The sequence below is a fragment of the Macaca thibetana genome, chromosome 7 (assembly GCF_024542745.1).
Source record: "Macaca thibetana thibetana isolate TM-01 chromosome 7, ASM2454274v1, whole genome shotgun sequence".
NCBI classification, from domain to species: Eukaryota; Metazoa; Chordata; class Mammalia; order Primates; family Cercopithecidae; genus Macaca; species Macaca thibetana.
In genome coordinates this window covers 99,552,904-99,575,637 of record NC_065584.1, presented here as the reverse complement: position 1 = coordinate 99,575,637, position 22,734 = coordinate 99,552,904, and the positions used below count along the sequence as shown (strand labels likewise).

At 38.1% G+C, this 22,734-nt stretch overlaps 1 long non-coding RNA gene across 3 annotated transcripts; it reads right to left on the bottom strand.

Annotated features, from left to right (window-relative positions):
* Positions 1-1,540: 1,540 nt before the first annotated feature.
* LOC126959092 (uncharacterized) lies at positions 1,541-22,342 on the bottom strand. 3 transcript variants are annotated; one of them, XR_007727467.1, is made up of 5 exons: positions 19,730-22,342; positions 17,256-17,340; positions 15,188-15,253; positions 14,640-14,735; positions 1,541-9,125 (listed from the first exon to the last, which is right to left on the bottom strand). It is a non-coding gene; the product is annotated as an uncharacterized LOC126959092 (long non-coding RNA). The 3 variants fall into 3 exon arrangements; XR_007727465.1 differs by lacking the exon at positions 15,188-15,253; XR_007727466.1 differs by lacking the exons at positions 15,188-15,253; positions 17,256-17,340 and having other exon boundaries at positions 19,730-20,785.
* Between the last annotated feature and the right edge of the window lie 392 nt (positions 22,343-22,734).

Here is a 22,734-nt window from a genome sequence, read left to right as displayed (position 1 = left end):
CCTCTTATCCCAGACCAAACTAAGTTTTTTTCTAGAATTCTACAGTTTACAGTTAATAGACAAGAGTGGTTTTCAAAATGTAGTCTATAGACTAGCAGCACCAGCAACACCTGAAATCTTTTTATAAGTGCAAATTCTCAGGTCCCATCCTGGGCCTGGTGAATCGGAAACTCTGGAGTAGGGCTCAGCAGTCTGTGCTGCAGTAGTCCCTCCAGGTGTTCAAGAACCTCTGGCATACAGCAGGTAGAAAAATATGTTTCCTTCTGTAGGTCCAAGCCAGGGATACCGTATGTTTTGCCTTGTTATGCAACAATGACATGCAATTAAAAGTCATAAATCTCCTTCCTACTCCCACCCTCCATCCAACGTGTTTTATTTTTATGAGTTAATTAGAAAACAAGTGGCAATCAGAGATTTAGTCTAAAATATATATTTACAAGTGTCAGTTCTCATCCAGCCTGATCTCATACAAAACCATTTACATCCTCTTACACCTCAAGTTTGAAAAATGTATCTTCACAATGTGAGACTCAGGCACACTAGCAGTTCTATCATAAAACATCAAGTAGATTGGAATGTCCAACCTTACTAGAGAAGAAGAGTGGAATCACTGGCTATATTTCCAAATTGCATTCAACAGGAAATTTGAGTTTTTTTCACCTTCATACTTCCAATTTAATAGAATTAAACCAGAATACACCATTCTTTCAAAGCCTCTAGCCAGGCAAAGTTTTATTGTATTATTTCTTGCTTTCCATGAATATAAAGCAGATTCCTGGTAGGCACATTTTGTATACCTGCAAAGATGCAGAACCAAAAAGTTCCATCTGTTCAACATTGAAACAAAAGTCCTGTAAACCTCGAATGGTGAGTGCAATACTTCAGCATTAGCCCCAAAGCCTCAAATATGAAAAGATACCAAGAACACCACTACCAATCAAAACTAAACTCTCCACCAGGAGCAGTAGTTCATGCCTGTAATCCCAGCATTTTGGCAAACCAAGGTGGGAGGATTACTTGAAGTCAGGAATTCAAGATTAGCCTGGGCAGCATAGCGAATTGACGTCTCCACAAAAAAATTTAAAAATTATCTGGCCGTGGTGGCACACAGCTGTAGTCCTAGCTACTTGGCAGGCTGAGGTGGGAAAATTGCTTGAGCCCAGGAGTTCGAGGCTGCAGTAGCTATGATTACGGCACTGTACTCCAGCCTGGGTGTCAGAGCGAAACTTAGATAATTACATTTTCTCCTGCTCCCTGTTTACACTAAAATCACTCAGTTAAAAGGCTTTCAAATTTGGTAGGATAAAAATTAAGTGAAATGTGACTTTGGAGCTTGGCTAGTGAAAGAAAGAAAGACAGAAATGACAGATAGAAGAAAGAAGGAAGTAACGAAGCAAGGAGGAAGGGAGGGAGGGAGGGAACAAAGAAAGAGAAAGAAAGGAAGGGATGAAAGAGAGAGAGAGGGAAAGAAAGAAAAAGAGAAAGAAAGAGAGAAAGACAGAGGAAAGAAAAAGAAAAAGAAAGAAAGAAAGGGAGAGAAAGAGGGAAAAAGGGAGAAAAAACCAAAGTAAGAATGGCAAGGAAGGAAGAAGGAGAAAGAAAGAATGCAGAAAGAAAGAAAGAAGGAAAAGAAAAGGAGAGGAAAGGGAAGGGAAGGGAAATAAAGGAAGAAAAAATGAAATGACAAGTTACTTAATGGGAGAGAGTTTTTGTAACCTCAATGACAGATAAAAGGTTTGTATCCTTAGTCTATAAAGAAATCTTTAAAATTATTAAGAAAAGAAAAACAAATGAATTTCAACTAATAATGGGCAATGGAGAAACTGGCACTTCTCACAAGAATAAAAATGGCCAATGGCATATAGAAAGATTCAAAAGCACTAAAAATAAAAAAAAATCATGAAAACGGTGAGATTTTCTGTATAAAGGCACAAAAGATGACAAATGGAAGGGGGTACCTGGAGCTCTGTCCTTGTTAGTGGGAGTATAACCTGAGTCACTTTTCCTGGAGGATAATTTGAAAATTTTGATTAAAAACCCTAAAAATTATTTTCCTCCAGAAATTCTACTTCTATGAATCCAGTCCAAAAATGTTTGGTCAACTCCATTAAAATGTATATATAAGAAAATTCACCTCTGGGGTGGCAATGATTAACTTAATATACATCCAGCTGTTAAAAATGATGATGCCAGGATATATCGACTGCCACAGAAATATGCCCAAAATATACTACGTGACAAAAGTATTATGATTCTACTTTTTAAAAGGTTTATATGCATAAAAACATATAAAAAGTAACAAACCAGAATGTTTTGAGTGGCAAATTAAAGATTTTTCTTAATACTTGTCATCCAAACAATTACAAAAGGGATCATTTCCTATACAATCAGGGAGAATTGCTATTTTCATGTATTTGTATTTAAATCTCTTTTCTTTTTCTTATTTTTTTCTCCTGTATGTTTCCCGTGTAGGTCAGAATCCCTGCCTCTTGATGTAGATCAGCCCATTTTTGGGAAGTGCACTACATAACACTGCCCCATCTTCCTTTTAAGAGATCTGGAGACATTTTTATTTCAAATTGTTTTCTTGTTCTCAGTTATTTTTTAACATATGAAATTGAGGAAAAGACAAAGGAAAGGCTGACTCCCTACCCTCCTGGGGCTACTCTTCCAATTTTTGCTGCTATTGTTATGTATTAATATTCACTGGGTACTAAAAAGATGGGCAGCCCCTTAGATCCTTTGTTCCTATCTCTTTCTCATAATCCTACTTCATTTCCTCATTCACTTATTTTTAAAAGGGTCATGTGTACAAATACATCGTTCAGAAAATTTTTAAATATAACTATGAATGTATGTGACAAAATCCCATTCACAGTCTTATTCTCCTTCCACAGCCGAACAATTTTAATTGGTTTCTTATATATCATTTCAGAATTTATCTTTGCAAATGCACATGTATATTCTTATTCTACTCTTCTCTCTCAACACAAAATGTAGCATACCATTCATACGATGCCATTCCTTGTTCCTTTTAAAACACACACACAATATATGTGAGTTTTTCTACAGAGGTCTTTCTTATTCTTCTTTACAACTGCACAGTATTCATCGTTAGAATGTTCCACAGTTTACTTAACCAGTTTCCTGTTGGTGGACACTGAAGTCATCACTATCATACTCTTACAAACAATAATGCCAAGGAAAACCACCTACACATGCCAAGTTCATTTCTGGATCTGCCTTTGATGAAGCCTCTATTTGAATCACCACAAGGTCACAAGGCTGAATAGTTAGCCCCATTTTTAGTTTTCATTATGTACAGCAGTATGCAGCAAAAGACTCCCCTGGGCAAAGCAAATGTGCTCCTTGGGGATTTACTTCAAACAATAAATGGATAAACAGAACACCAAGGAGAAATCTTTCTATTTAACCATGCACATGTATGTGTATAATACACGCATATACATAGAAAGTATACAATAAATCCATCAAAGCATTAAGCATTGTCTCAGTATGGTGGATCTATGGAGTGCTTTGTAGACAGCCCTCCTTGCCTATCAATTCTTTTTAGTTTCAAAATGTGAATATGTACTATTTTTGCAACATAAAATTTCAAAAAATGTTAACTCAAATTAAGCTGGATACATTCCTTCAGTCTGTCCTATATTTGTATAGTGCTCCAGACTGCTCAAATATCACTTCATTTAATTTTTTTTTATTTTTTATTTATTTATTTTTTTATCTAGAGACAGGCAGAGTCTTGCTCTGTTGACCAGGCTTGTCTTGAACTCCTAGATCCTCCCAGATCCTCCCACTTCCACCTCCCAAAGTGTCGACATTACAAGTGGGAGCCATCATACCCAGTCAACTTCATTTGAGAAATCTTTCCCCGGTATTCGATATATTATGAATAATTCCTTTCTTCTTGTTTAGATAGCATCTTAGTCATGTCTCTATTACCTCACTTGTCACATGATAATCAGTTGCTCACCCATCCATCTCCCTTGATTGCTCATGAGCTCCTCGAGAAGAGTCTGATTTTCAGCACCTTGAAAAACGTGCAATACATACATGCTTCATACGCAGAGAAGGAAATGATATCACTATAATGTTATCATTCCCAGAATTCAATGCCTGTATTTGTAAATTGTTCTAGATACTCTGCCAACAACCTGAGAATGTTATGCTTTTTCCCTAAAGCTTCCATCCATTACTGAGTGTCTACAGTCATAGTTAACTCAATTGCGATGTGACCTCTGGCCAAGCCCATTCATAGTTTTTAGTTTAGGTGATTTTTAATTCTAATTTTTGAGTTTGATAGTTTCCTTTTTGTTTTTTTAATCTAGCAGTGTTTGGTAACTTCAACATCACTATATCCCTGTGTCTTTGCTCCTACTCGTCTCTGCTTGGAATAATATCTCAAGGTTTTATTCACCTGGAAAAAGTTTCTACTCATCCTTAAAGAGTCAGCTTAATTAGGCCAGGCATGGTGGCTCATGCCTGTAATCCCAGCACTTTGGGAGGCCAAGGTGGGTGGATCACCTGAGGTCAGTAGTTTGAGACTAGCCTTGCCAACATGGTGAAACCTCATCTTTAATAAAATTACAAGAAATAGCTGGTCATGGTGGCAGATGTCTGTAATCCCAGCTACTCAGTAGAGTGAGGCAGAAGAATTGTTCAAACCTGGGAAGCAGAGGTTGCAGTGAGCTGAGATCACACCACTGCACTCCAACTTTGGCAACAGAGTGAGACTTCATCTCAAAAAAAAAAAAAAAAAAAAAAAACAAAAACCAACTTAAATAATACCTTCTCTGAGAAGCCTTTATATCTTCCTATTCTTTCAGTAAGAGTTGAAAATTCCACAACTTTTGAAACATTTGTGCCTCTATTACTATGTGTCAGTCACTGAACTGAGTCCTTAGGATAGAAAGAAGGAAATGTAGACCCTGCGTTTATGGAACTCATGGTCTAGCATGGAAAACAGCCATATGAACAAATAACCACACTACAGGTCCTCAGAGCTCAAACCCTATTCTAAATACTGCTAAATTAATATTCTGTGAGGTTTTGAAAGTACTAGGGCCAGAGACAATATCACTGTTGGGATGAATTTCCATCCAAGTGAACATTGGGCCCTCATCATCCAAGGTGATATGTGTGTGCCTCTTCCTTGCAACCCACCAGGGCCTAACACATCATATCACCACTGTTGAAATTAGGAAACAGGCCTAGAAGTCCAAGAGCTTGACCAAAGTAACTCAGCTGTTAGGTAGCAGAACCAGGTCGGTATGATTCTTCTTCAATATCCTGCCAGTTACCTGGTCAAGTGGCCTCAAAATCAACAAAGGACAAGTATAGATTGACATGCTTCAATGGAGAGAGGCTGTAAAGGAAGAGTTTATACACAAGAATAGAACAGAAATGTTTGAGAAGTATCTCTGGGGATGTGAAGTAGGAGGAGGCACACCAGGTTTCACCTTGGTCAAGTGAATCTATAATTCCAACCTGGGCCTCACCCCTGAGCTCCAGTCTTAGTTATCTGTTTTTCTTACTCTAATATAAAATCCACAGGGCAGAACGTAATCTCTAGGTTGTTCACCACAAATTAAAGCAGAGTCTGGTTTATAGTAAGTACTTAATAAATACATGAACTATCAAAGAAGCTAAAGAAACATTCCACACTCTTGGGGGAAGGGATTACCATGAAACAGACCCTAGCAGTCACTTACAAATACAGTTGACCCTCATTATTTGTGGATCCCACATTTGCAAATTTGCTTACTTGCTGAAATGTCTTTGTAATCCCCAAATTAATACTTGTGGAGCTTTCGAGGTGATTCATGGAAATACACATAGTAGTGAAAATTGTGTCACTCCTTGCACACGTCCCAAGATAAGGTCAAATAAGGTGACCCTGGGTCTTCTTGTTCAGCTCTCATTCAAAGATGACTCGAGGACAGAGACCGTAGTGGGTAGTGTAGTGTGGTGCAAGATGCTGTGGCTCTGGGGCCAGTTGGACGGGGTCTGAATCTTAACACTGGCACCTGTTAGTGGAGCGACCTCAGGTAAATCACTTAACACTTCTGCACCTCCCTTACTCTTTGGAAAGAAAAAATTCAATCTATCAGGATGAGTGGTTTTTAGGATTAAGATTATAACCTAAGTGAGATATGTACATATGTACATATTTACCTTGGAAACAAGGGCTTAGTATTTGATTAATTCAGTGTTCCAGGCAACTTTATAGAATATTACTACTGCAAATAATAAGAATTGACTGTAATCATTTATAAAGAAAGAGCAGAGATGTAGACAAAACAATTATTTGGATGAGCTAGAGGCAGGCTTCAAGAAGCTTTTGAAGAAACAACTTCACCATACACATAAGGTGTGGAAAAGGCTTGCAAGGAGAGAGAATGGTGCCTACAGAGAGAAGTCTAGATGGCGGAAAAAAACAGGTAGGTTCAGGAAATGGTACTTAGGAAGTCTAGAGCAGTAGAAGATGAGGCCAGAACATGGTGCCACAGCACTTCTCTGCACCCTGTATACACCCTGTACTGCAGAACCTCACTCTTTGCATTGAATTCTTGGTTTCTAGTTCTCTCTTCCATTAATCTCTAAGCCCCTCAAGGTCAAGGTCTCTAAGAAATGATAGGTACAGCCCTCTAAATTTGCAAACAAGTCATTATTAAACACAGATACACCCAAAAAGGCTACAAAAATAACGTCGGATTTCAACTGCAGTCATAGCAGTTCACAACTGGTATAGATTTGCAATTTGTCCATGATTTTTCTCTGACAACTGCTGTAACTCTGTCATAAACCCTTTTCATTGTTTTGGACACCCAGACATTTGTTAGAATGTCTGGGAAAAACATTCTAAAAGAGCCAGAAAGATCTTGGTCTTTTTAGTGTAAATGATTGATTGGTTGATTGACTGAGATGGGGTCTCATTATGTAGCCCAGGCTGGTCTGAAACTCAGGTTCAAGCAATCCTCCTGACTCAGCCTCCCAAGTGGCTGGAATTACAGGCACACACCACTACGCTGGGCTCTAATGTGATGTATTAACGAGGCTTAAACATATGATCCATTAGACAATGCTGCCACCTCACACTAAAGATTTCTTTTAATTCACTCTAATAGACTTATTTCTCTATATGCAAGATAGAATTTTACCATAGTAAAACACAAGGAAGCATATTGATGTACATATATGTTACAAACAGGATAAGGAAAGTAATATAATTGTCTCCACAAAAGCTTGCAAAACCCTGGCCAAAACACAGTAAACAGGATGCTAAACTCACAGCTTACATTTCTCCACTGAGACCTAGGAAAAACAATGCCAGTTTTTGTACAGTCACAAAACTAAGCACTGTGAGAATTTGCAAGATTTAGTAAACTTGTATATTCTCCCCACCCTGATACACAAGTAGCCAAAGGAGTCTATCAGTGTTACTCCAACAAAGGAGGTTCAATCTCCAACCTCCAAAATGAAACCCTCACTGTCCAATATCTGAATTTATATTTCCAAACATCTAAAATCTTAATGAAAACTAAAAGCAGTGCATTAGCTTTTCCCCCATACAATTCTTGGTATAATTTTGCTTAGGCATGACACAGTTGGTGCTATTATCTAAAAACATATGGATAGAACCAACGTTACTAGAAACCAAATGAAAATATTGTGAAGGTGAAAAGGGGATGGGGAGTGTTGTTTTTAAACAGATTCGGTGCTATCATTCTCCCCTCATAGATTGGGTGTGATCAAATGACATCGTGCTGTACAGCTAAGTATGTCTTGTATTTTATGACAAAGTAGGGTAACAAATTATTTATTGAGGACCTGTTGGGTACACAGAGGCATGCTAGAAGCTGTAAAAGTCTTGATTCTTGCCCTCAAGAAACTTTCAAGGTTGTATACAGCCTGATAGAAGGTAGTCAAAAAGCAAATACTTCAAGGACTATCCATCTCAACTACCTTAGGTATTTACTTTACCCTTCTACAAGTCTCTGAGTATTTCCAGTACCCCTTTACTATCTCTGATGGACTCTATGGTTCAACATTCTTTATAGCCACAGGCTTTCATGGTCTTCATGTTATTATTGAATCTCTATTTCTCTCTATCTGCCTCCTTTGCCAATTAAAATTCTTCTTTCCATCCAACCACCACTTTGGCTTTGGAGCTGCCTCCTGATATTGACACTTCATAGACATAATATGACTACACTTATATGCCTCTATCTACTGATGAGGATCCTACTCTTTTAGTATAAATAGTGCCATTGACTTCCAATCAATTACTTTTGATACTATTCAAAGTATTGGATAATATCTGATAATACTCCTAAAACAAATAATGAGTGATGTTCTCTCATATATGTATATAATCAAATGTGAAATGGAGGAGAAGATGGGGAGGACCTTAGACTCAGAGACTGTATTCAGGTCTTTGTAATGGCATTTATTTGACATAATTATGCATTTAAAAATAAGTAAATTTGTCATCAGATCAGTCTGAAATTTATAGACTTTTGTTGGTGTGAAACATACTTTATATATAATCATTTACCCATGGGAATGCTTTTGATTAATGTTATCTGTTAAATATTTCAGTTCTCAATATTTCCACTGTTAATAGTATATATCTTTTCGGAGCTGATCTGGAGAATTCGAGGACCACGTGCTAATTGCTATTTGATGTTATTCTGGTAGGACAATTGATGGGCTTTGGGTTTCGGGGAGTTGGAATTTGAAGGCGGGTCTGAGTCTACAGATCTTGCCACTGACTTTTGGCAAGTCTGTTGATTGTGCCTTTGAAAGTGCCTTTAAATGCCTTCTAGAAGGCTGGGCATGATGGCTCATGCCTGTAATCCCAGCACTTTGGGAACTGAGGTGGCTGGATCATTTGAGGTCAAGAGTTTGAGACCAGCCTACAATGTAAAAGTTTGTCTCTCCTAAAAATACAAAAAATTAGCCAGGCGTGGTGGCACATACCTATAGTCCCTAGCTACTCAGGAGGCTGAGGCAGGAGAATCACCCGAACCTGGGAGTTGGAGGTTGCATGAGCTGAGATTGTGCCACTGCATTCCAGCCTGGGTGACAGAACAAGACTCCATCTGAAAAAAAATAAATAAAATAAATAATAAATAAATAAATAAATAAGTAGAGTACATGTTTTGACTGTTCTGTACATTTCCAACAGGATAACAGTAACATCACAGGACATCCTTGGGGCATTGTTTCTATAAGTTTGCGGTTATTAACAGTTACTAGGTTAAAAATGTAATAAATACATGTAATAGAGGTAACAAATTAATAAATAAGTTTGAGAAATGCTTGGTAAATTCAACAGGACTTCTCAGAACAATGAATTTATATGGCCATGATTGTGTTTTTTTGTTTTTTGTTTTTTTTTTTCAAGGAGCTTTCGCAAGACTCTGTAGTACACCAGTTTGGGAACTGTTGGTATAGGAATCAGGATAATTAGGATTTGGCCTATTCCAGGTAGAGGTTGTCACTATGTTCAAGGAATTATTCTTAGTCTTTGGTCTTTGCATATATCAGCAAATTAACAAGCAAAAATATCAGAATTGGGCCTTGGCTCAGGCCTAACAAATCAGAATATCTGAAAAGTATGGGTGTGGATAAACTTCTGCGTGATTCCATGTACTCCAGAGACTGAAAACCACTCAATTACAATAGGCCTTCTCACCCCTTGCTAAATGAATTGTTAATCCTACTTGAGTATGCTTCTGTTTTGTTTTCTTGGGCCTGGTCCAGAGACTAGACTGTTGCTACAGTTAAGTTCAATTTTTATCATTCTTCCCACAGTATCTGTATCCCGATTTTCAGATTCCATTTCATCAGTGGGACAAATTTAAAGGTCAGTATAGGACAAGTTGTAAACATTAATGGAAAAGAGATTGTATTATATTGATATTGTCCTTCTAATCTGGCAGCCTTGAATTTAATTTAGAAAATGCTGCTATTTCTAATTTTACCTTGATTTTGATATATTTTACTATTAGGGATCACATACATAATTTTCCTCTTTTTCTTGACTTCCTTGTCAGGTAATATGTTTTTGAAAGCTTCTGGTTAACTTCTAATTGCAGGTAAGTGTTGGTTTCTGTTTGCTTAACAAGCTCATTGAGGTTTTATTTCTTTGAGATGGAGTCTTGCTCTGTTACCCAGGCTGGAGTGGGATGGTGTGATCTCGGCTCACTGCCACCTCCACTTCCCTGGTTCAAGCAATTCGAATGCCTCAGCCTCCCTAGAAGCTGGGATTACAGGTGCCTTCCACCACACCCAGCTATTATTTTATTTTTTTAGTAGAGATGGGGCTTCACCATGTTGCCCAAGCTGGTCTCAAACTCCTGACCTCAGATGATCCACCCAACTCAGCCTCCCAAAGTGCTGGGATTTTAAGTGTGAGCCCCCACACCTCGCCAATTCTCCCATTTTTTACAGGGTAGTCTTTTTGAACTTCTAAGAGCTCTTTAAAATAGTAAAGCCCTGCCATAACGCTGTTAAAAGCCTAAGATATAAAATATGCAGTAACATGCTTTTCTTAACACAAATAAAAAAAGTGTTTTCTAATCAGTCCATGTTTTCATAAAAAGGACAAAAATAAAAGATTTAGAAACAAACTGTACATAGAAAGTACATATTCCCTGAAACTCCCAAGTGAGTGTGAAGGAGTCACTTTCAAAACCTACTGCCCACCACCCAAAACACAAGGAGAAAATAAGAATGTTATCCTCTTCCATACTCAATCATCAGTAGCAAGGTACTCAAAGCCCAGTTTAAAGGAATGCTTCTACAGATTCTCTATTGTACTGGAGATTTAGCCCTTTCTATTCTTCTAACTCACTGATTCCTACTTGTATATCTTTTTTTGTTAATTTTTAATTTGTCATTGTTTTTGAGACCTAGTCTCACTGTCTCCAGTCTGGAGTACAGTGGTGCAATTTTGGTTTGCTGCAAGCTCCGCCTTCCTGGGTTCATGCCATTCTCCTGCCTCAGCCTCCCGAGTAGCTGGGACTACAGGTGCCCACCACCACGCCTGGCTAATTTTGTGTATTTTTAATAGAGATGGGGTTTCACTGTGTTAGCCAGAATAGTCTCGATCTCCTGACCTCGTGATCTGTCCGCCTCAGTCTCCCAAAGTGCTGGGATTACAGGCGTGAGCCACCGCACCCAGCCTCTACTGATATATCTTTAATAATTTCCCCATTCTGCTTTCCATCAGGTTTTCTGATTGTCCTTTCTAAGAATGAGTTAGAGGCTTCATTCATTTTCATTCTTTTCTTAATGACATAAGGATTTTAAGGCAATGAATATTTCTCTGAGCTCTCCTCTAGTCTCTAATCAGTAATGATTGCATTATTGCTATTCTCTACATACGTGGCAGCTTTAATTTCAAGTCCCATTTTGACCTAAGGGCTGTTGGCATTAATTTTAAAATTCCACAAACAACATTTGTTTTCTGGTTTTGTTACTAACTTATAGATTCAACTAAGATCAGAGAATGACATCTGTCCTTTTTCTACCTTTCAGTATTTGGGGTGATCGTCATTGAAAAAGATTAGCTTCTTGAATGTTCCAGATAGGAAGACAGAGGGAGAGGAAGAGAGAGGAATAGATAGAAGTTTTGTATTTTAACTATGGTTCAATTCTAAGCATTCTGAAATTGCATTGAGTTTCTTAAACCACGAATAACAAGGGTGTTTGATTTCCAAATTCACATAGCTTTTTGTTAATCTCTTCATTATTGCCTTCTAACTTTAACTGCTTCACATTTAAATTATAAATTATATGGTGTGGGTGGTACCAGTTGTTGTTAAATCTTCTGACTTGCTTTATGAATTAATATATAATTAATGTTTCTCCCACAGTCCACATATGCTTGAGAAGAAAATAGAGTATCTAATTATTGGGTACAAAGGTCTATATTTGTCTGTTATACCATGTTCTTTCACTGGTTATTCAAATCTACATATGGGCATTCTGTGTAACTTACTTATGGTAAGCAGGGTATGCTGAGGTCTCCAAATATGATGGCAGACTTGTCAGTTTCTCCCTGTGGTTTATTCAGTTTTTCTTCTGTATTTTGAGGTTATTTTTACAGGTACCTAAAATATGAAAATTGCTACATCCTCCTAATTAACAGTCATTTAGCATCAAGTTCTTACTAATGCTTTCTGTTCCAAAATCCCTTTTTGTTTGATACTGAAGCTCCATCACTTGCTTTTGGTTAATGTACACTGGCATATCTTTATCACTCTCTCTCCTTTATAAAAACTTTCAATCTTCTCATATCTTCATAGTTTAAATATGATGGATTAAAACAGCTGGATTTTTTTTTTTGGTTCCATCTGGCTAACTAGTAACTTTCGGCCATTTACATTTGTTGTGACTGATTTATGTGGACTTCCTTCTCTCATCTTTAGAACTTCTATTTCTCTCACTTTCTAATATAATTTTAATATCTCCTCCTAGGATTCCACTAAGACATATTTTAGACCTCATTCTGGACTTCCTCCTCCCACAACCCCACCAACTTCTGCCCTATCATCTATCCTCATGTCTCTCTGTGCAACATGCTGACTTACTTTTGGGAGATAATTGTCTAACCAATTGATTCTTTCTTCTGATGTCTAATCCATCCTCTGAGTTTCTTATTTCAACAATTGCATTTTCTATTTCTTTATTTCATTTTATTTTGAGACAGAGTCTTACTCTGTCACCCAGGCTGGACTGCAGTGGCACGCACCTGGAGCCTTGGCCTCATAAGCTCAAGCGATCCTCCCACCTCAGCCTCCTGACTAGCTAGGACTATAGGCACATGCTCCACACCCAGCTATTCTTTTTTTTTTTTTTTTTTTTTTTTTTGGTGGTGTTGGGGTATTTTTTATAGAAATGAGTTCTCACGATGTTGCCCAGGCTTGTCTCCAGCTTCTGGTCTCATACCATCCTCTCACCTCAGCCTCCCAAAGAGTGCTGGGATTACAGGTGTGAGCCACCATATCGAGCTATATGTTTTGTTTCTGTAAGTTCTATTTCATCCATTTTCTTTTCAGGTCCTCCTCATCATTCCTGGCAGTCTTACTGCTTGCTCAATTTTATGGGTCCATCTTTTTTTAAATTATGTTTTATGTGTAACTATTTTCTCACAATTCTAATATTTGAAGCCTGTGCTCTGTATCTGATAATTCCAAAACCTATAGTCTTTGGGAAACATATTATTAATTATTTCTAACAATTCTCAAATATGTTGGGTTGAGACTACTTGAATGCTATGATTTGACTGAATTCATACTTGCCTGCTTTTAATCTTTGGGAATCCTACAGGCTTAAGGTAGAGATGCTTTCCTACAAAAAGTATCTGTGTCTGCTTCTGATGAGAGCTGTCGGCACAACTAACATGAGACCACTTTACCACCATGCATAATCCTGACATTCTCTTGGATTCTCTTGGAGAATCTCAGCATTACACAAGGTTCTCAAATTTGGCTCCCCAACCTTGCTCATTTATACACAGAAGACTAGACTGCTTAGTATAAGTGGTGACTCTCTTCCTCCTACCCTGGAAGAAACAAAACAGATCTTTCATCTGAATGTGATCACAGACTAGGAAATTCTGAAGGTGAATAACTGGAGGCTGTGGGCTGCAGGGAAAGATGGGTGCCTTTCCTGACCATAGAAATAGGTCAGAAGCTGCCCTAAAGGCTGTGTGCTGCAGCATTTCACTCTTTAGCTCAACTACCATTCCCTCCACAAGAGTGTGAATGGAAGCTTCTTAGAGCACCATGTTGTCTTTAAACAAAATCAAATTTTTGCTAAAAGTCATGGTCATGGTTCAAAAAGCAAAACAAAACACCTCTGGCTTTGGAAGGCTTTCTCAGTAATGTCCTAGAATTCAGGTTACAGGCTGCACTTCATGTTAACTAAATAGAAAACCAGCCTGACCAACATCCTTCTGCCCCATGGCTTGCTCTCAGCTCCTCTTGGTTGGGCCTAGGGCAGCCAGGCTGTCTGGTTCCAATCCTCGCTCTGTTACCTGTGACCTTGGACAAGTTACCTACCTTTAGTTGCCTCATCCATATGATGCAGATATTAATAATACTCTCTTTTTAAGTTATTAAGAGGATTGGTAGAGCTAATAAAAAGTAAAAAACAAGAGCTAATGAAATGTAAGAAATAAAAAGACTTGGTAAGCATAGGCACAGAGGGGAAAAAAAGTAAAAATAAGTAATTGAAAAGGCTAGTGTCTAGTACATAAAAATTCATCAGGAATTAATTCTATAACATGAACACAATTTTGCAAAACTTCAAAGTACATACAACTTTTACTATGGTATACATACGGATAATAAATTTACAACTGTAGACATGTTTGTCTACACTAAATATTACAAAGACCAATCAGATACTAAATCATTAAGTGATTATCAGTCAGTATGTTTAATTTTCTTATACTTCTATATTTTCTATAGATCACGTTTGTGACAGAAAGAAAACAAACCGAATGAAAATGAAATGAATAAAAATAATTAAGACAGAAAGAAGGCTCACAAAGTAATACAAAATAAGTCTTAGGGTTTCTGTCAAATTCTTAATAAAAGTACCTTCTTTGCTCCAAGCTGCACGTTGGCTTTGCCTTTGACTCAGGTGGCATTTATTTGCATGATGATTGATTCTATCGAGTAGGCACTGCTTCAGCCCTACGGGAGGAACAAAACATCTCTAGAACACCGCAGCATTCCTGATTCCCACTTGAGAAGGCCTAACAAAATAGCATATAACTTAACAGCAGCAGATCAGTGTTAAAAAGTCTGGAGTAAAGGAGAAAAAGTAAAATTGGAACATTTCCAGAATCTCACAAAAAACAACAAACCAATGTTCTAAGTGCCCAACATGACCAAATTAGAACCTTACATAAAGGTTACTGTTAATGTGTATCCCAGCAGGTAGCTCTGTCTCCCAGACTGCAGTGCAGTGGCGCCATCTTGGCTCTCTGCAAGCTCCACCTCCTGGGTTCATGCCATTCTCCTGCCTAAGCCTCCCGAGACGCTGGGACTACAGGCGCCCGCCATCATGCCTAGCTAAATTTCGTATTTTTTTTAGTAGAGATGGGGTTTCGCCATGTTGGTCAGGATGGTCTCGATCTCCTGACCTTGTGATCTGCCGGCCCGGGCCTCCCAAAGTGCTGGGATACCTTTTTCATTCTTGAAAGTAAGAGCTACCAAAAAAAAAAAAAAAAAAAAAAAGGAGGCAGAGATTGCAGTGAGCAGTGATTGTACCACCCACTCCATTGGGGCAACAGAGCAAGATCCTGTCTCAATACAATTAATTAAGTAAATAATAAAACCAATATTTCTTTACTGTGTGGGGAGACTCAAAATGAGCTCAGCACATCCATATGTAATGCTAAGCTTTTTTCCCTCCCCACGCTTTTGTTTCTCTGAGCTTTTACAGATGGATATCATGTCCAGAAAACTATTCTGTAGTATCAACACCACAGTTAATATGTATTCTGATTATACAGAATGATTCTTAACAGGATGTTAGCTCCCAAAACACATACATAAGCATGTAAAGGAAATACAACTGAAAAAATAACTATAGCAACAAAACTCTTCTGGAGAGAGTTCTGAAGTCTGAAGTAGTCACACATATTTTTACCCTAAATGCAACTATTACTATCTCAACCATAGAAATGATCAAAGTAAGGGCTGGAGATATTTAGATTTTAATCACCATAATGTGGATTATGTCATTTAATGGAATTAGTCAGCTGAATGTTTGAAAATCCTCAAGTTACTTTAAATTACTCATATTTTGAGGGTCTACAGAACATTTCATAACTAACCTAGCATACTGTGACCTTTACCCCACTTCTGTAAGACTTCCAATCACAAAAAAGAAGCTATACAAATTTCAGTATTTTTCATCAAAATACTTCATATAGCCATAGATTTTAAACCATTACGTCTTATCCAGATTCCATATTAGATCATTAACATTTTTCTAGATTTTCTTGTTATTCTTTTGTAACCTTTATTTTTAGTATCTTAAAAACACTTTATTAAATATAACACGTTCAGAAAAGTACACAAAATATAGCTTAAAGTAGACCTTAACAAGTTATTCTAAATTATTTGTCCATGTAACCACCAACCCTGGTCCAGAAATATATTACAGCCAGTATCCAAGAAGCCCACAGATGTACCTTTCAGTTCACACCTCTCTACCTCCCACCTAGATGGACTCCTTACCCTACCCTGTGTGTAATCACGTCTTTTTTCTTTTTTTCTTTTTTCTTTTTTTTTTTTTTGAGACGGAGTCTCGCTCTGTCTCCCAGGCTGGAGTGCAGTGGCGCGATCTCGGCTCACTGCAAGCTCCGCCTCCCGGGTTCACGCCATTCTCCTGCCTCAGCCTCCCGAGTAGCTGGGACTACAGGCGCCCACAACCGCGCCCGGCTAATTTTTTGTATTTTTAGTAGAGACGGGGTTTCACCGTGGTCTCGATCTCCTGACCTTGTGATCCGCCCGCCTCGGCCTCCCAAAGTGCTGGGATTACAGGCGTGAGCCACCGCGCCCGGCCCCTCTTTTTTCTTGATAGTTTTACTGCCCAACTATGAATCCATAAATAAGTGTTTCTCAGTTTTCTTTTCATTTATGTTCTATGGCTCCTTGGAGGGCAGCAGACCATTACAATAGGTAAGACTTTCTTTCACTCTAAGGACCGATTTTCACTCCACTGCAGGTGATATTGCCTCCACTAAGAATGTATGCCCTAACCAACATTAGTTTTGCCTATTTTTGAAGTCTGTATAGAGGAAATTGTACAAAATAAGTTTTGAAGGTCTGGTCTCTTTTGCTCAACATAGTGTTCAAGATCTGTCCATCTCATCCCACATAACTGTAAGCCATTTTATGAATACCACAATCATCCAGTTTATTGGAATGAACATTTGGGTTCTTTTCTGTTTGGGGCTATTATAAATGATGCTGCTCTGAACATTCCTGTGTCTCCTGGCACCTATGTACTCATTTCTTGTGGAGTATATATCCACAAGATTCCTGAACCATAGGGTATGGGTATCTTCCACATTTGAGTTTCACAAAATAAAGCTAGTAATCATTTCCATTTCTGCCCAGTTTTAAGAAATGACATTTATAATCAGACAACAGAAAAGAACAAAAGAACAGTAAGAAGAGCAGGGATTTAGAGATCCTTACCTGTTTTATAACTCTGTGATCTGTATATGTCCCTGAGCCCTTTCATAAGTCTATCTGAAGCTTGCACTAACCCAGACACTGCAGGCTGAAACAGAAAGGCCACTGTTTACTAGGGTCAACTGAATCAACTAATGTAAAGATTTGAGGTATTTCAACCTGCTCTAAAAGATTACAGTAGCCAGGCACGGTGGCTCACACCTGTAATCTCAGCACTTTGGGAGGCTGAGGCAGGTGGATCACTTGAGGCCAAGAGTTTGAAATCAACCTGGCCATCAGGATGAAACCACATCTCTACTAAAAAATTAAAAAAGTCAGTCAGGTGTGGTTGCACATGCCTGTAGTCCCAGGTGCCCAGGAAGCTGAGGCAAGATAATCAGCTGAACCTGCAAGGTGGAGGTGGTAGTGAGCTGAGATGGTGCCACTGCACCCTGGCCTGGGCCACAGAGCAAGGCACCATCTCAAAAGAAAAAAAAAAAAGAAAAGAAAAAAGAAAAAGATTACAATAAAAATTGATCACTACTCAACAATCTAAGAAGTGAAAAAAAAAAGTACAATTAAATGAAGCACTATGAAGTTTCAAGAGAGTATAAAACTAGACACAAATGGTTCATTTCCTTTTTCTTATCACCTAAAAACCTCTAGCCAACATGTTCATACCACCATGGACTCCATGATAGCCTAGAATTCAGTATGAGTCTATTTCAAACCCCAGCAATTTTTGAAAATACTAGAAGACACTCAGGGTGACATTATTAACTAAAATAGGCTTCCATTAAAAAGACTACAAGTAAGAATATTACACAGATGGTCTAGTTCACACATTAGACACTGAGAACCATGTGCGCCAAATGCAACTGGTTTCAGTTTTTCAGTGCAGGGACTCCTGTAATGATGAAAACAGATCAATATGTTATTCTAAGACTAAATAGAAATGGAACTACTTTTTGGTCATGTGAAACTAAAGGTTTTAAAGACTGCACTAGACTTCGAAGGGCAAAAAAATCAAGTTGATAAAAATATTACTTCCTAGCTATGTAACCATGAACTTATTTCATATCTATAAAATATGAGAAGTTTTTCCTATCTCTAAAATATCAAGAGTACCTATTTCACACAGTTGGTATGATGACTAAATGAAAAGATCCATAAAGTATTTAGCATAGTATCAGTCATGCAAAAATGTTCAATAATTTATACTTCTTTTGAAGATAACTCAAACTGGAATTGATCACAAGACACAGAAAGTACAGTGACATTAATTCAAATGCTACAATCTTAGTTTTGTAAATAATCAAGATATGGGGAAGTAACTACATTTCTTTGCTGTATGAAAAACTACCTATTAAATTAATATATAAAGAAGATTGAAGGAGGGAGAGTTAGCTATCTGATTTCAACATTTGGCATTTACTTGCCTAACAATTCATTTCCTGTTTTGGAGAACCTGTGACCAAGACAACATAACTGGTTCTTGGATAATGTGGAGTTGGTAAATAGCTCTAATACAAGGCAGGAAGCAGTAAGTGTTCAGAGAAACATCTGATATTTCCCTACACTGTCTAAGCATTTTATGTGTATATATGCACCATTTTAATTTATTTTTCATAGCAACTATCCAAAAGATATGTACTGTCTATCCATATTTTAGAGTTGAGAAAAGTGAAACCATACAAAGTGTGTTTGTCACCAAACTCAGTGTTCCTTTCCCATCCTGCTTCTTCACACAAAAGAGACGTTAAGTCAAAAGAGAAACATTACTTTTGGTCTGGTGAGAGCAGGATGGATCAAAGTCAGCTTCATGAAGGAGAAATAATTTGAGCTGTGTTTTGTAGGAGAGAATGAATTTGAATGTACAGATGCTACAGAAGGAAGGTCAGCAGAGAAAATAGCATAGACAAGCTGGAAAGGGGCATATACAGGGATCAGCAGGTGGTTCCAGGATGTGAAGAGCAGATGAACAGGGTAAAAAGTGGCTATTCATAGATGAGAAAGATAACCTTGGGCAACAAGGCATATGAGTGTGGCTGGGCATGGTGGCTCATGTCTGTAATCCCAGCACTTGGGCAGGGTAAGGTAGCAGGAGTGCTTGAACTCAGGTGTTCAAGACCAGCATGGTCAACACAGTGAGACCTCATCTCAACTAAAAATAAAAAAATTTAGCTTGGTGTAGTGGCACATACCTGTAGTCTGAGACACTTGGGAAGCTGAGGCAGGAGGACCACTGGAGCCTTGGAGATAAAGGCTAGTTAAAGTGAACTATGATCGTGCCACTGCACTCTAGCCCAGGTGACAGAGCAAGACCCTGTCTCAAAAACAATAAGCATATAACTGAATCCACCACTAAGGCAGGAATGGAAGGGGAGAGCAGTTGAGATTGTCATGTTCATGAATTGCCTGGTATTAACTATAATTACTTAACCATAAAATCCAGGCTCCAGATATTTATACACGCTTCCACATTTAAATGGTCTTACCTTTCAGTCTTCTTAATTTTCTCTAATATTGCCCAATTTTCTTTTTCAGTTCCTTCATCCTCCAACTGTTTCCCACTCATAGGCTCTTCTTTCATCTCATAGTGATCTAAGTCTTCTATATCCTGCAAAAAGAAGAGAAATGTTAGGTTATTCAACCGACTTTTCTTCAACAGTTTCTTATGCCGAAAGTTCAATTATTCCTGACTCAATGGGGAACAAGAAACAGAATATATCTATCCTACGGTGAGAGACAAAAAGCCCCACATTCCATTCAAGGGGTCCCACATTTTATATCCTGTATTTTCTTTAAAAGCTAGACTCTGGGTAAAGCAGATTTAAAAGCTTTACAAAGTCACAACTAGTATGAAATAGACCATCATTAATTTATTTACTTCTTTATTTAACTTATCTTCTTTTATTTTTTTGAGGATAGAGTCTCACTCTGTCACTCAGGCAGGAGTATAGTGGGGCAATCTCTGCTCACTGTAACCTCTGCCTCCCAGGTTCAAGTGATTCTCATGCCTCAGTCTCCTGGGTAGCTGGGATTACAGACGTACACCACCATGCCCAGCTAATTCCTTTGTATTTTGAGGAGAGACAGGGTTTCACCATGTTGGCCAGGTTGGTCTCAAACTTCTGACATCAAGTGATCTGCCCACCTCAGCCTCCCAAAGTGCTGGGATTACTGGCATGAAACACCACGCCCGGCCAAGCCATCTTTTAAATCTCCTCTTAAGAGAAACCTTTGAAACAGTTTGGCAGCAGGTGTCAAGAACCTTAACTGTTCATAGTTTGTTCCAGAAACTCGACTTCTAGAATTGTATTAGAAGAAACTAGTCTAAGATGTAAGCACAAATTTAGGCATAAGGATATCTATTCCAACCTTGCAACCACAAAAACAAACACAAAATCTGCATGTGCAAAAATAGCAAAACAGTTAACTCAAGTCCATGAAATATTAAGAGGCCACTGAAATACCAATACAGCATAATTTCTCCTGTATTGAAAAACTTTGAAATGAAAAATGGAATACACAAAAGAATAGAAAGAATTTTAATTATGCTGAAATAAGCACAGAAAAAGACCAGAAGAACTCATATTGAAATGTTAATTTCAATTAATTTTAGTTATTATCTCTGGAGAGATTTGGTACTTCCCCTAATTTCCAGGTTTATGGTTTTATGTAGGAAGCATCTATTGATGTTAACAACTTAAATATAAGTTAAAAAAAGCATTTGATCTCAGGTGCTCAGGAGGCTGAAATAGAAGGATCGTTTGGGCCCAGGAGTTTGAGGCTGCAGTAAGCTATGATCATGCCACTGCACTCCAGCCTGGGTGACAGCGACCCTATCTCAAAAACTAAGAATACTTTTAAAAGAATTTGAATAATACCCGGAAGAACAAAATCTTTATTCACATCATTCTGCCCCCTCTTTTCCCATAGTATCTGTTCTTACATATATACAAATATATGCAGAATTGTTTAAACCCTAACTTTTTTCAATTATGTTATTTTTCTACTTCAATTGCCATAATCTCTAAAGGAGTACTTTATATTTATCTCAAATTTTCCCCCTAAGTTGGCTAATTACCCGATTTCTAGACCAGATTACTGACTACCTCCTCTCAAACTCTGCCCATGACTCTGTACTTCATGGAGCTCCCTTCTCCCTGTGTGCACCTTTCAGCTCTGATCTTCCATCCTACGCTTGTTTTCCCCACAGTGCTCACAAATGCTTTTGGCCTGTATTTCCTCCTGTGTCTTTAACCTCAGTCATGTTCCCATCCACAAAACTTCTCCACCTAAGTATTAGTCAGCACATCCCAAACAGAATTCAACATATCTTTCTAAAACAGTGTTATCAGCACGTTTCCCTGCCTAAGGCCTTCTTATCAACAAACACAACAAATAGAAATGTTCCATTCTCAAATTCAAGACTTTCAACCATCTTCCTTTTCTGGACAATCTTGCTTTCCATGACTTCAACACATCAACCTTCCTTCTCAAAAGAAAAGCATCCAATACACCCAAACACACCATGTCCAAAATTGCTCTGGGCCTGTTCCCACATTATTTTAGGAGCCTAGAATATCTGCTTTTCACCTGGCATAATCTGACGTCTCCAAAGTTCAGTCTCTTACCTTTGTAGATTTCCCTCAAAGGGGCAGTTCCTTGTTTATTAACTTGTGAATGGGAAATGAAACGGTTCATGAATCTTAGTACAATGGATGTCTGACCCATGGAAAAGGTTTAATGTTTCCATGAAGTTTATTCCACCTAAGCCAAACTGCATAAAAACATTAAAACAAACTCTCATTGTAACTGGACAATTTTAAGAAGTATTTTACTCCCAGACTCATAAAACAAGCCTACAGCCAGTCACAGTGGCACACACCTGTAATCCCAGCACTTTGGGAGGCCAAGGTGGTGGATCACTTGAGGCCAGGAGTTCAAGACCAGCCTGGGTAACAGAGCGAGACTCAAACTCTACTAAGAGTAAAAAAGAAATAAGCTGGACATGGGGCACTGGCCTGTAGTCCCAGCTACTCAGGAGGATCGCTTGAATCTGGGAGTTCAAGGTTACAGTGAGCCATGACTGCGCTACTGCACTCCAGCCTCTGTGACAGTAAAACCTTCTCTCAGAAAACAAACAAAAAGAAGCCTACAACACTACTTTGTTAGTTCTGAAGCACTCTAAAGTATAGTTTAGATTAATAACTTCCAAACTAAGAAAATGGAATCCTAAATTAATTATAAGACCCCAAACAGAAAAAAATCTTTTAAAACAATCAAGACCATGGAATTCACATACATTCTATTTGGTCAATGCAGAGACATAGATCTTTGTTCCAAAGTTTAAATTTAAATGCAAAGCTTCAGAGCCTGAAAACATCTAAAATTATACCCATGACTGACAACTGGCCTAGGCTCCATGTCTTTGGAATTTGCTGTACTAAATTTGCTACTCTTTGAATGTATTCTGTCCAAAATTCAAGTGTTGCCA